Source organism: Macadamia integrifolia, unplaced genomic scaffold, assembly GCF_013358625.1.
Source record: "Macadamia integrifolia cultivar HAES 741 unplaced genomic scaffold, SCU_Mint_v3 scaffold319, whole genome shotgun sequence".
Classification (NCBI taxonomy): domain Eukaryota; kingdom Viridiplantae; phylum Streptophyta; class Magnoliopsida; order Proteales; family Proteaceae; genus Macadamia; species Macadamia integrifolia.
Window position 1 is genome coordinate 361597 of NW_024869281.1, and position 15693 is coordinate 377289.

Sequence of the window (15693 nt, forward strand, 5' to 3'; positions counted from 1 at the left end):
AACACCTTAACCCCTGTTGGGAAGGGTCGTAGTATGGGATGGTGAAAATCCTAATACCGCATGCTCCTATATGACAATAGTACGATTGTATAGTGTCACTGCATCCCATTCCACGGGCCACCAATGCACTCGTTTCCAAGCCAACTACGGCATCTAGTCTATCAATGCATCATGCACCATGATGTCCACATTCAACATATAAACATCTCATTCAATTGGCATTTAGAAAGTAAACATAGCACACATGCATAACAATGTGAGGAATGACTAATCTACATAGCATGTTCATGATGGCATGACTAGACTAGATATAATTAAATGAATGCCAAACAATGCCTTGAAACAAGGCCAAACGTCCTCTCCCCACTTACCTGTAGCGTACAAGGATTCCCATTCGGTACGGGTGAGATCCAGTGAGAATCGGGTAGGATTTGGTGAACCTAACATAATTGAGCGGGGTTAGTACTTCACCATTTGGAATCAAAATTAACGAGATTCGATGACAAATCATGTTTAGAACGTTAAAAGAAGGTCACACGTCTGATTTGGGTTCAATCGGACATAAGGATCACCTTCGGGGCCACACGGGTGGGTCAGACAGGTGGGCTGTCTGGCCCACCGGTCCTACCCACCGGTTTGGATCGACGGGTAGGGGCCCGCAGGTAGGGCCCACCGATCTGGCCCGTCGGTTGGGCCAGGGGCCCCTGCTAGGACCGACGGGTAGGGGGCCCACCGGTTGGCCCACCGGTTGGCCCACCGGTTGGGCCCGTCGGTTGTGCCCGAAGGCCCCCCTGCCCTCTCAGGTGGGTGCCCACAGGCGGGTAGGGGCCCACCGGTTGCACCCACCGGTCTTGGCGGGAAAACAACCATTTCTCCCCAACTTCCTTCATTCTTTGGGGATTCAAATGGGGCTTTTCCCAACCCCTTCTTCACACCTTCAAGGTCTTATAAGATGGTTCTAACCTAGATCTAGGTTAGATTCAAGTGATGGGAAACCATCTTACCTTCTTTGCTCAAGAACAACTTCAAACCCTCCAAATCACTTCAAACCCACAATGCTTCTTCCACCTTGTCAATACCTCTTCAAATCCTTCAAGATCAACACATAAATCATCTATTAAACCTTAGATTCATCATTTCAAAGGGGATTTACAAGATCTCAAGAAACCCTACTCGAATCAAGGGTTTAAGCTTGGGTATGGTGAATGTTCAAAGAACCCAACTTTGCTTACCTCTAAATGTAGATCTAGAGTTGAAGATCACTCCACCGGCGCCGGAAAGGGAAGATCAAGCTTCGGCGCCGCTGAAATCCTTCTCTTCTTCCTCTTCCTTCTCTTCCCTTCTTCTTCCCTTTCTTGTCTCTCTCCTCTTTTCTATTCTCACCAACGTACGGGTGTCATAGATGAAAAGGAAAGAAAACATAAATGCTATATATATATATAATTCTTGAATAAGTGAATAGTACACATGGATGGGTCACTCAGGTGGGTGCCACCCACCTGTCCGCCCACCTGAGGGCCAAAACTTGGGATTTTGACAGAGTTCGGGCCTGGCGCGAACCCCACCCTAGCATACGATGTAGTATACGTATATACCTTAATATACGGCTACAATACCTGCTTTATCCGTACATGGCCTTATGGTAGGTGTATGTACATAGCTTGGGTACTCCTGTCTCTTCTGGCAGTGGCTCGGCCTTGTCGGGCCAGCCGGTGTTTAAGGTCACCCTTGCCATCATAGCCCATAAGGAACCCACTCTAATTCCCTCTGGCTCGGTCCCTGCACGGTTAAACCAGTTCAACCGTGAAATCAGATCGGGTTTAAGAAGTAGGGTATTACATTACCCCCCCTTCTGAAAAATTTTGCCCTCGAAATTGCGTACCTGGTTGATCAAAAAGATGAGGGTACTTGGATTGCATTTCATCCTCTACCTCCCAAGATGCTTCTTCAAGTGAATGATCAGCCCATCGCACCTTTACATAGGAGATGGAGCGGTTGCGAAGGGTTTTCACCTTCCGGTCCAAAATTTCAGCTGGCTGTTCTGTATAGGTCATATCAGCTTCTAGGTACTCTGGTTCCACGGGTAGTACATGAGATGGATCATGCACGTATCTCTTCAGCATGGATACGTGGAATACATTGTGAACATCCCCAAGAGAAGGTGGCAGAGCAAGCATGTAGGCTACTGAGCCAACCCGAGATAAGATCTCTAATGGTCCGATGTATCTTGGGCTCAACTTCCCCTTTCTGTGAAACCTTTGCAACCCTTTAGTAGGAGAGATCTTGAGAAATACCTTTTCTCCTGGCTGAAATTCAATATCTTTTCTGTGGGTGTCTGCATAGCTCTTTTGACGGACGGAGCTGCTTTAATCCGTTCTCTAATAATGTCGACCTTGTCACAAGTCATTTGTATCATCTCAGGTCCTAACATTCAGCGTTCACCTACCTCATCCCAATACAAAGGAGTCCTGCATTTCCTGCCATATAACGCCTCATACGGAGCCATCCCAATTGTAGCTTGGTAACTGTTGTTATATGCAAACTCCATAAGAGGTATATATTCTTCCCAACTGCCACTCATCTCCATTGTACATGCCCTGAGCATGTCTTCTAATATCTGTATGGTTCGCTCCGACTGACCATCCGTCTGTGGGTGAAAAGCTGTACTCAAATTCAGCTGTGATCCCAAGGCACACTGTAAGCTTTTCCAAAATCTGGAAGTGAACCTTGGGTCCCTATCTGAAACAATGCTTACTGGCACTCCATGTAAGCGCACTATGTTTTCCATGTAAAGTTGTGCTAATTTGGTCATGGAGAACTTGGTCTTGATAGAAATAAAATGAGCAGTCTTGGTAAGCCGATCAACGATCACCCATATCGCGTCCATTCCCTTAGGTGTACTTGATAGTCTGGTGACGAAGTCCATCGTAATCCTTTCCCACTTTCATTCTGGTACTGGGAGTGGCTGAAGAGTACCATAAGGTCGATGCCTCTCAGCTTTTACTTTCTGGCAGGTAAGACAAGTCGCCACATACAAGGCTATGGTGACTTTCATGTTTGGCCACCAGTAACTTTGTTTGAGGTCTTTGTACATCTTGGTACTTCCTGGGTGGAGTGAGTAATCGGAGCTGTGTGCTTCTTTCACTATCTTGTCTTGTATATCCAAATCATCGGGTACACATAATCTGTCTCGAAACATTAATGCCCCATCACTGGCTAAAGTAAAATCGGGGTCGTTCATTGTTTGGTCTTAAACCTTAACTCTGATCCGCTGCAATTCAGGATCCACAGGTTGCTTCATTATCACCTCTTGCCTAATTGCCAGATTCACCTGTAGAGCCGTCAAGGATACAGTCAACCATTTAAGGTTTTCCGGTTGAGGTTCAAGCTCTAAGGTTACCCCTTCATACAAGAGGGTTTCGTCCATTAGCATCGCCTCTTGCGCGAGTGGTGGACTGACTGCTAAGTATGAGAGCGACACAGTCTGTGTCTTCCGACTCAATGCATCTGCCACTACATTGGCCTTGTCGGGATGATACTGAATGTCGCAGTCATAATCCTTCATGAGTTCAAGCCATCTCCTCTGTCTCATGTTCAAATCCTTCTGGGTGAAGAAGTACTTCAGGCTTTTGTGATCATTGTATATCTCGCACTTCTCCCCATACAAATAATGTCGCCAGATCTTAAGGGCAAAAATGACTGCAGCTAGTTCCAAGTCATGAGTGGGGTAATTCTTCTCATACTCCTTTAGTTGTCGGGATGCATACGCTATTACCTTACCACGTTGCATGAGAACACAGCCCAAACCAACTTTGGAAGCATCGGTATAGACTGTCATTCCACCTGTGCCCTCAGGAATAGTCAGCACAGGGGCAATCACCAACCTTTCTTTCAATTCCTGGAAACTCTTCTCACATTCCTCCGCCCAGTCAAATTTCGCACCCTTTTTAGTCAATTTGGTCATTTGTGCTGAAATTCGAGCAAAATTCTCGATGAAGCGACGGTAGTATCCAGCCAAACCCAAGAAGCTTCTAATTTCGGTAACATTCTTGGGGCTTTCCCATTCCACTACTGCTTTCACTTTAGCAGGATCTACTTCGATCCCGGCTTTAGACACTACGTGCCCCAGGAATCCAACTTTTTCAAGCCAGAATTCACACTTACTGTACTTGGCAAACAACTGTTGATCCCTCAACCTCTGTAACACCATTCTCAAGTGGTGAGTGTGCTCCTCTTCGGTCTTGGAGTAGATCAAGATATCGTCAATAAAAACAATTACCCATTTGTAGAGCACATCCTGAAATACTCGATTCATTAGATCCATGAATGCTGCCGGTGCATTGGTTAGCCCAAATGATAACACTAGGAACTCATAGTGACCGGAGTCCTAAATGCTGTTTTGGGTATATCATTGCTCTTTATCTTGAGCTAATAATAGCCGGACCGAAGGTCTATCTTTGAAAATACTCTGGCTCCCTGCAACTGATCAAATAAATCATCAATGCGTGGCAATGGATACCGGTTCTTAATGGTTAGCTTATTCAACTCCCGGTAATCTATGCACATACGCAAACTACCATCCTTCTTCTTGACAAACAACACCGGGGCACCCCAAGGTGAAACACTTGGGCGAATAAACCCCTTTTCTAATAATTCCTGCAACTGCATCTGCAACTCCTTCAATTCAGCTGGTGCCATCCTGTATGGAGCCTTAGATACCGGAGCTGCTCCAGGAGTCAAGTCTATGGCAAACTCCAACTCTCTATCAGGTGGTAAATGCATCAGATCATCTGGGAAAACGTCGGGAAACTCTTTAACCACCTTTACCTCTTATAGAGGTGTAAGTCTTGCATCAACATCGAGTACCGATGCTATGTAACCCTGACATCCACTTTCTAGCAACTTTACCGCTTGAAGAGCAGAGACAAGGACCTTCCTCACCCTTTTCATTGTATCTGCTCGGTATACCCACTCTTTCCCTTCGTCATCTGTCACCTTAATCAGCCTTTCTGCATAGATCACATTAGCTCGATGAGCCGACAACCAATCCATACCCAATATAACATCAAAATTCTGCATATTGAACTTAATGAGTTGTGCATCAAAGTTCTTCCCACTAATCTCCACCGGGCACGACTCATATACTTCCCTCAACTGTGTAACCTTACCAGTAGGCATACTAACAATCATTCCATGGTCTAGGATCCTAGGTGACATCCCAAGTTTCTCTACAAATCTCTTAGATGCGAATGAATCTGTAGCTCCTGAATCGAATAAAACATAGGCCGGTATGCCTGATATGGGTAGGATACCTAGTATAACAATGCATATAATTTCAGCAGGTCATCAGTATTAATCATAATGAATTTCTTAATTTAAAATGTACCTGCTACTACTTCTATACTAGCCTCAGCTTCCCCGGCTGATAGAGCATACATCCTTCCCTGCGGTTGATTTCCTCGAGGTAAGGGAGGTCGGTATGCAGAGGGATGACTGGAGGGCAAGGCTGGTCTGGCCCGACAGTCTTTCGCATAATGCCCATATGAATGGCAGTTGAAGCAACGAATTTGAGATGTCGAAACCGGAGTGGGGCCCCTCTGCACTTGACCCGTTACAGATGGAGGTTGAGGTGGCCTTGGAGCTGTAGGTGCCACACTAGTGTTCGGGCAAAAAGAGGTGGAACCCGAACCACCAACTAGCCTAGGAGGGTAGGAAGGTGGCCTATAGGGCTGCCTATACATAGGCCCAGAACTGTATGATCCGCGGTATGCCTTGGAGGAACTCCCCATATCCTGAAATGGGTTTGTTCTCTTCCATAGTCCAAGGGTGAGGGACTGTTCACCCTTTTGCTTATCTTCCATAGTCTTGGCCTTCTGCACAATCTGGCCATATTTGGTCAAATCCAAGACCTTAAGCACAGACCCAATAGATGCTTTTAGGCCTTTTAGGAACCTTGTTGCCTTCTCTTCAGCTATTCGCATATGCCTTGGGGCAAAATGGAACAAACTCTCGAATTGCTGTTGGTACTCAAGGACAGTCTTACCTCCTTGAGCTAAGGCCATGAACTCAGTCTCCTTTCGGTCTCTGAAGCTACGCGGATAATGGTTGTCCAAAAACAACTCCTTGAACTGCTCCCAAGTAAGTTCTGGATGAGCAGCCATCAATATAGGCTTGGAGGCTTGCCACCAAGAATTTGCCTCTTTCATGAGTTGCAACCCAGCACAAATAAGTTTCTGGGCATCCGTGCACTCAAGCACCTCAAATATCTTCTCTAATTCTTGGATCCATTGATCCGATTCCAAAGGATCACTCCCCACCTTAGAGAATACAGGTGGTAAGTTCCTCTTGAACGACTCCACTACCCTTGACGTATTACTCGTCGCCGGGAAGTTAGGAGCATAGGCAGGATAGTAGGAGTATGGAGGAGGCATCCCATACTGAGGAACACCGAATGGTGGGATTGGAGGTGTACCCCCCACTTGTGGTCCCGTTCCCGACCCTACAGGTGGGTCCTGTGGAGTGAGTACCCGGGGAGGTTGACCTAGTTGAGAAAAGTCCAACTGTTGCTGGATGGCAGTCATAAATGTTTGCTGTTGCTGAAGCATTTGTTGCTGAAAAGCTTGTTGGGACTGCTGAATTATTGTAGCAACATCTCCCGGTGTAATGACCAGTGGAGGGTCCGGGAGTGTAGTCATAGGTGGGTCCCCATGTGCCCCACCCTGACCAAGGGTCTCTGGAGGTAGTGGAGGTGAGGTATGCCCCACAGAGCGGGACCTCCTAGGATTTTATGGTCGACCGACCCGACGAGGACCCCGCGAGGTACCTCGGGCATTACTATCGGATCTAGTACGTACCATCGTATCCCTATACCTGAAACACATCACACACCATATTGGTTAAACACCGTAGAATTCATTTCGGCACACAATCATATGCCATTACATGAGGTGTTGTAGTGTATGATAGCCTGTAAATTATCGCAGCTCAATTCCAAGATACAGGGCAATGGCCCCAACAGATAAGTCAATGGTCCCACTTGACCATAGCACATTAATTATAGGAATAATAATCAATAATGAGGATCAATGCAATCATGCTAGGAGGAGAGAAGGGGAAAAAAATTTTTAAAATCCCCCAATTTTCACAATCGGTGGGCTGCACCGGTGGGTAGGGGCCCGCCGGTCGAGCTCGCCGATCCTAGTGCCTCACACCGGCGGGTGGCACCGGCGGGTAGGGGCCCGCCAGTTATACCCGCCGGTCTTGCCCGTGTAAAAACACGAACAGGGCCTGTAGGGCCCTGTTCTGTCTTGTCTCTTTCCCCATCTCCTTTCTCTTTCTTCCTTTCTTCCTTGGGCGATCTTGGAGGTCTCCTCGGCGCTTCTACTTGTGAGTCTACTCATCCACTCGGCGCTTTAGAGAAGAGTCAACTCACCCTCATTCAAGTAAGTTCCTCCTTCTTCCTTTTTCAGAATTTCCATTTAGGTAGAATGCATGCATAAGGTTTACTTTCTAGGTTTCCTTTTCATATTTTTCACCATAGAATAGTATTACCATGTGATTGTGATGCTTCTACTGTGGTTATTTGTAGTTTATAGGAATTTTATCTCTCCATTTGGAGAAAACCCCAATTCGTGCCCTAGGTTTCCAAATTTGGGGATTTCTTCAATTCTCACTCTTTTTCTCCAATTGATGACTCCTTTTTGATGCATTCCATTTGATTTACGCTAGATATGCTTTAGATTTCATGTATCCTCCATTATGCTTGGAATCCCCATGTATTTCTATGAAAATCCCTCTTTTTGTATTGGTTTCCTTGATTTTCATCCCATACTTGTATTCATGGAACTCCATAGTCTATTTGGGTATGTTCTTGCACTTTCATGATCCCGCTACTATGGCATTTCATTCTAGACCTAGGGTTTCAAGCTTTTACTTCATTGTGAATGAGTTGGTGCATTGAAATTGAATCCTCTCATGTTAATATGCTCTTTGCCGTCATTTTACTGTTTTGGCATGTTTCTCCTTTGTAGCTTACCGTGCATCATGTCCATAGGTTCCCTATCATTTCTAGCTTGTCACCGTTTCCACTTTACGAGTATTCGGGTTTTGGGTTTCCCCTTTCTAATGCTGTCATTTTCCATTACTTACTAACCCTACTTCCCTTTCTTATTGTCAGGATGTCATCTAGCGCCAGCAAGGGACCATCTTCCTCTGGCGCTCGACGTAAGACTACCGCTTCTAAGCGGAAGAGTGCAGAGACTAGCTCTTCAGCTCCTCTCATAGGGAGACCCGCACCTGCCCAGTCTGACCCCTCAGACTATGATGAGGAGCACTTCCTTAGTGCAGAGGCAGCAGCCAACTGGCCCAACTTCCTAAAGGGGTCAGTGATGATGGAGAAGACCGTGGTAGTCGAGGACTTCCACAAGGCTAGGCTTCAGGAGAGGTTCTCAGCATTGGGCTGGGACTCTATTCTTCATGTGGACCGACCATGCTACGAGCAGCTCGTCCGTCGGTTCTATTGTAACCTGGAGGTGTCGTATCCGTACGGGGAGTTCACCATTAGCAGCTTGGTGAAGGGGGTGGACATCCAGCTGACGGTGGGCACCTTGGCCAGTATCTTGGGTATATCGGCGGCGGGACACCGATACTACAGTCCCCCCAGGGGTAGGCCTCAGGGACCGTTCATGAGCCTGGCGACACCGGACTTCATCTACGAGACCATCTGCGGCAGCAGCAGTCGCCCGGAGTCCGAGACATCCTTCTACCCTGAGGTTCGTCTATTCGCCCGGTTGATCCAGTTCAACCTGCTCCCCAGAGGAGGTCATCGGAACCAGGTGGGTTTCATGGCGGCTTTCATTGCATTCTGCATTTTCACGGCCGCAGAGGGAGGCGGCGAGCACTTGTGCCTCCCCTACATTATTCTCAGGACGATGAAGCACCATACTTCCCACCCTGAGGATGGAGGATTTCCTTACGGCAGGATCCTCACTAGGATCTTCGAGTTCTTCGGGGTGGATCTGAGCGGTGAGGAGGGGAAGACTCCGGCTGATAGGTTCGACTGGAGAAACCTCCTGAGGATGGGTCTCCAGACCCTCATGGATTCACCTCCGAGATCAGGAGCTCAGAGAGGTAGGGGTAGGAGGGCTGCCCCTACGGAGGACGTCCACATGGAGGAGGAGTCCAGTGAGGAGGATGAGGACTCCGTTCCTCAGGACGAGGAGGAGGATCTGATGGGTGGTGGCATCCCTGAGGAGGCGCCTCAGGAGTCGAGAGGTCCTGGCCCTAGTTCTTCCAGAGTTGCAGCCTCACCACATGGAGCTCCACCACCTGGGAGTGGTGTCTACGACTTAGAGGGCATGACGTCCTCCATGCGGGCCTTGCAGGATGGCCAGGTTCAGCTACTGAGACGGCTGGACGAGATTGCCTCCAGGGAGGAATGCATCCTGGAGAGGCAGGCCACCTTGGAGGATTCCATCCTTAGGCTGGGTCAGGACTTGGACACCACGGCCAACGTTATCTCAGCAGATTTTAGTCGGCTTTGGAGGGAGGTACGGCTGGTGAACGTGAGGTTCGATTATTACGATCATCGCCTCAACGTCAACTCTAGGCCTCCGGCGAACGTGGTGATCATCAATGATGACGACGACGACCAGTGAGGGCTTGGCTCACCCACACCAGCTGTTTACCTGTTTTCCCTTTTCATAGACCTTGTTGTATATTTCATTTCTTATCATTCCTTGTATTTACGCTGTAACTGGTTTCATTAATGGAATGATATATTTTTGGATAGTGGATTTTGTGGTGGAATCAAATGTTAAACACTTGTGTCGTTTAATTGTGTATTTGCTACTTTTGGTCATTGTTATATCATATTATCTGTTGTTTATAAGGTATTTATGTAAAATTTTTGGAAATCCCATTTTACGCCATTATGCTGCTGAAATTTCATCGAAATAGTACTCTATAGGTTATATCACCAACCTAATCCCCTTTTATCTATACTAACGCATGCCATGAATGCAACATATAATACAACCCCTTTTTCTACTTTCTTTCTTTGGCTTTTAATCTTTAAAGCTTTTATATTAACCCAACCCCATTTCCCTATTATAGAGTCTACTGGATTCTAATGGTATGCTGTGAGTGGAGCAGAGCATCACGCTCTGATACCACCGTTTGTCACAACCCGTTCACACTGAACCGGGCCAGTGATCGAGTTAACACCGGTTAACCCAAACCTGCCAGGATCATCAGATACTGTATTCCACCACAACATACGCACAACTGATATAAGTTCATCAGATCAGTGGAAGACTAAGTTTTACCTGTGAATAAACCCCATATACTTGATACCCGAATTGTGATACAATAATTATATACATGTGGGCCCGAAGGCATGATAATTACACAATAAAAGTACAATTCATAGATCAAGTATGTACAGAAAATCATCAAAACAATCAGAGTACACAGCTCGGCTCGGTATCAAGGCTAGAGCTCAGCTCGGCGGCAAGGGTTGAGCCCAGCTCGGCATCACGTAGTAGAGCTTAGCTCGGCCTCAGAAGTGGAGCTCAGTACGGCCTCAAAGGTGGAGCTCAGCTCGGCCTCAGAACTGCTGTCCCGCAGCACAGCTCTCGCACGAGCAGTCAGCGCCGTGCTCTAACTCCTCAGGGGTCCACCAGTCCTCTTCAGGAAACTCGACTATGGGACCCACCCCATACTCCTCAGATGTATGACCTGCAAAATCATCTAAAAAGGGGTGTACACGTGGGATGAGCTCACTAGCTCAGTAAGTAGAAAGATGGACCACACAACAGTCTACACATCACAACACATCATATGCACTACATGCCATGCTATACATTTTAAATCACATCCACCTAAACAACATTACTAAGTCCTTGGTTTTAGTGCTACTACAACCACAGTGCGCGTATACTCCGGGTATGAGCCGCGAACTCCCTCCTGCGATACGCCCATAGGGCTGTCGGAGAAGGCCCACCGTGAGTACTCGGAAAAGTAAAGACAATGCCGTCCACCGGCTCTCAACAGAAATGTAAATGACTGAAAATAAAGGTGCTGACTCCAGCAATTTAAAAGCAGTACGATTGGCCCTCTTGAATGTACCACCGGGGTTGCCGACTGTCCTACATGACTCGTCGGGCGTTATGTCTAACCGCCACAGTGACCCGACGACCGCGACCACTACTTCCCCCCAAATGATAACCCAACACCTTAACTTCTGTTGGGAAGGGTCGTAGCACGGGATGGTGAGAATCCTAGTACCACATGCTCCTATATGACAATAGTACGATTGCATAGTGCCTCCGTGTCCCATTCCACGGGCCACCAATGCACTCGTCTCCAAGCCGACTACGGCATCTAGTCAATCAATGCAACATGCACAATGATGTCCACATTCAACATATAAGCATCTCATTCAATTGGCAATTGGAAAGTAAACATAGCACATATGCACATCAATGTGTGGAATGAATAGTCTACATAGCATATTCATGATGGCATGACTAGACTAGATATAATTAAATGAATGCCAAACAATACCTTGAAACAAGGCCAAACGTCCTCTCCCCACTTACTTGTAGCTTACGAGGATTCCCGTTTGGTACGGGTGAGATCCGATGCGAATCAGGTAGGATTTGGTGAACCTAACATAATTGAGCGAGGTTAGTACTTCACCATTTTAGGATCAAAATTAATGCGATCCGATGATAAAATCATGTTTAGAACATTAAAAGAAGGTCACACATCCGATTTGGGTTCGATCGGACATAAGGATCACCTTCGGGGCCACACGGGTGGGTCAGACAGGTGGGTAGTCTGGCCCACCGGTCCTACCCACCAGTTGGGACCGGCGGGTAGGGGCCCGCCGGTTGGGCCCGAAGGGCCACTTTCTCCATTCTTTGGGGATTCAAATGGGGCTTTTCTCAACCCATTCTTCACACCTTCAAGGTCCTATAGGATGGTTCTAACTTAGATCTAGGTTAGATTCAAGTGATGAGAAACCATCTTACCTTCTTTGCTCAAGAATGACTTCAAACCCTCCAAATCACTTCAAACCCACAATGCTTCTTCCACCTTGTCAATATCTCTTCAAATCCTTCAAGATCAACACATAAATCATCTATTAAACCTTAGATTCATCATTTCAAAGGGGATCTACAAGATCTCAAGAAACCATACTTGAATCAAGGGTTTAAAGCTTGGGTATGGTGAATGTTCACAAAACCCAACTTTGCTTACCTCTAACTGTAGATCTAGAGTTGAAGATCACTCTCCCGGCGCCGGAATGGGAAGATCAAGCTTCGGCGCCGCTGAAATCCCTCTTTTCTTCCTCTTCCTTCTCTTCCCTTCTTCTGCCCTTTTCTTTTCTCTCTCCTCTTTACTATTCTCACCAACGTACGGGTGACATAAATGGAAAGAAAAGAAAACATAAAGCTATATATATAATTCCTAATTAAGTGAATAGTGCACATGGATGGGTCACTCAGGTGGGTGGGTGTACCCACCTGTCCTACCCACCTGAGGGCCAAACTTGGGATTTTGATCGGGTTCGGGCCTCGGTGCGAACCCCACCCCCGGCATATGATGTAGCATACGTATATACCTTAAAATACGGCTACAATACCTACTTCATCCGTACATAGCCTTATGGTGGGTGCATGTACACGGCTTGGGCACCCCCGCCTCTTCTGGCACTGGCTCAGACTTGTCGGGCCAGCCGGTGTTTAAAGTCACCCGAGCCATCATAGCCCATAAGGAACCCGCTTTAATTTCCTCTGGCTCGGTTCCTGCATGGTTAAACCGGTTCAACCGTGAAATCCGACCGGGTTTAAGAAGCGGGGTATTACATAAACCCCTACTGGGAAGGGTCATAGTATAAGGAAATATCATTCTTAACCGTATACTTCTATATGAGATAGTACGACTGTATAATGCCACCGCGTCCTATTCCATGAGCCACCAATGCATTCGTTTTCGAGCCAGACTACGGCATCTAATCTAGCAATACATCATGTTTAGTAATTGAAATCATTCATCTCGTAATTCATAACAAGAATTAAGCATTTAATATTAAATTTACAGCATAACAGATCATAAACAAATTTCATAATGCATGCAATTGGCATTCATAGATGGCTAATCTATACACAGTGATAAAGTGATGATATGGCTAGTTTACAATAATTATGGAATGATGCAAAAAGACTCCAAAAATAAAGTCAACATCCACTTCCCACTTACCGATCATGTAAAATAGTTCACGCCCAGTACAAGCGAGATCCGGTGTACGGTGACGTGAGTTTCTAGTAAAACCTATTATAAAAATGTTGAGTTTAGAATATCTCTACTTTAGGATCATAATCAACGAAGTACGATGATCTCAACGCGTTTAAAATCACTATAGGGGGTTGCCCGACAAATTTGAGCCCTATCGGAGCCCAATAGGCCCCATTGGTTAGTCAACCGATGGGCGCCTGGTTGGGACAGAGGCTCTATCCAAATCAGTGGGCCCCTACCGATGGGATAGGTACCCGTTGGTCTAGCCCGTTGATCGGGCTAGAAGCCCAGTCTGGTGGGTTTGACACCTACCAGTGCCGCCCACTGGTCTATAGTGGGTTTCTACTGTTCACTTTCACTCTTCATCCCATCTTGGAGAAACTATGAGGGGTCAATTCAACCGCATTTTTCACACATCTAAGGTCCCATGTGATTCCGACCTAGATCTAGGATTGATTTAAAAGTTTAAGTGCGAATCATACCTCTTTGCTCAAAAATACCTTCAAAACTCCAAATCTCTTCTTCAACTCAAAAAATCATCAAATGCTCTTCAATTCTTGCGATTTCTTCATATAAACCTTCAAAATCAACATGTAGGTCTTCCATTAAACCTTAGATTCATCTTCTCAAGTGGGATTAATAAGATCTAAAGAACTTCTACCAGAATCAAAGGGTTTCACTTAGGATTTCTTGAGGGTTTAAGAAATATAGTCTTTACTCACCTCAAATCGCAGATCTCAAGACGAGGATCACTTTTTCGATGCCGAAATAAAAATATTTAACCTCGGCGTCGCACCATGAACATTTCTTCCTCTTTTTCTTCATTTTCCTTCATTCTTCTCTCTCTCTTCTTTACTCTTCTCACCCACCTTCTAAAGTATTAAATGAGGAAAAAGAAAAGTCAAAATGCTATTTTTATTTGGGTCAAAATATCTAATGATCAGACCGGTAGGTCACACTGTTAGGTCCGACCCACTTATGACCACTCACCAGTCGGTCGAAACTTAGCCAAATAATTGGGATTTCAACGGGACTTGGCTCCTGACACGTATTTCACTCCCGGTATGTGATTTAAAATATATACTCATCATAAAATACGGCTACGTACCTTTATTATCCGTACATAGCCTTGTGATACGTGCAAGTGTATGACCCAAATTGATTTTAGGCAAATCGAATTGACCAAAGAAACCAAATCCAACGGAGCGATTCTTTTTTTATTTGGTTTTCGATTCTAGTATTATAGAACCAATTGAAAACCGATCGAAACTATACTGCACATAGAAAATTGGACCAAAATCGTACCCAAATTGATATAAATTGATAAGAGACAAATATCAACCCAAAAATTATACAAAAACATGTATTTTCTATATTTAGGAAAAAGAACACTGCTTGGTTATGTCAAGACATAAGAGCTCATGAAATTACCACCGTGCCCCATGTGAAATAAAAAATCTCTAATCCATATTGATGCCTCGGCACGCGCTCTCATTGATCCTATGCTAATGCATGGGCCATGCAATCAGGTAGCGATCTCTTAATACCAAGGATTTAGTTATCGATATGATACCAATCCAGGATGGGCTATATCGATCTGGAATATTATACTTACTTTTCATAAAGATTAGGTTTTCTTAAGATTTTACCCTTGATACAAATACAATAACCAATTCCAAATCAGCCAAGTATTGATATCGGTCTCAACCGATACCAAAACCGATTTAGCCCGATCAAAACCAAAACAAACGGACGGATTGATACTCCGAACTCCTTTAGTGTTTTTTCTCTACTGGTAAGCACCTCACCACCTCATCACCTCATCCCATGTCAACACCCCTACTCCCAACCACTTTCCTTATGGTTTCCATAATAGTTGGACCATGCCAGTTGAAGTCATAGCCAATTATTTCTTGGAATTTAGTTTTCACATTAGGGTAAATCAGTCGGTTATACCGACACTGAAACTGACAGGTGTCACGCTTAACTCTGGCCATTGATGCTTTAGCTCTGCTCCTGGTATTATATGTCCGCACATGAGGCAATACTAATTAGAGCCTTTGCCGACTTTGACGAGAGAGAGAGAGAGAGAGAGAGAGAGAGAGAGAGAGAGAGAGATCCCAAATCCAGCCCAATTCTTGGACCGATTTCCACCGTATAGGGTTGATTGCTCGGATCCGTATCCACTGGATCCGACTGATCTGATGATCTGTAAAAAAATTACATGATTACCCACTTTTGGGTTTCCCTTTATAAAATTACTCATAAAAAATTTGATTAACAAAAATACCCAAAATTAGGTTTGGGTTTACAAAACTATCCACCCAAAGTTTCAATTAACAAAACTACTCAAAATCAGGTTTGGATTTATAAAACTATCCAAAATAGTGA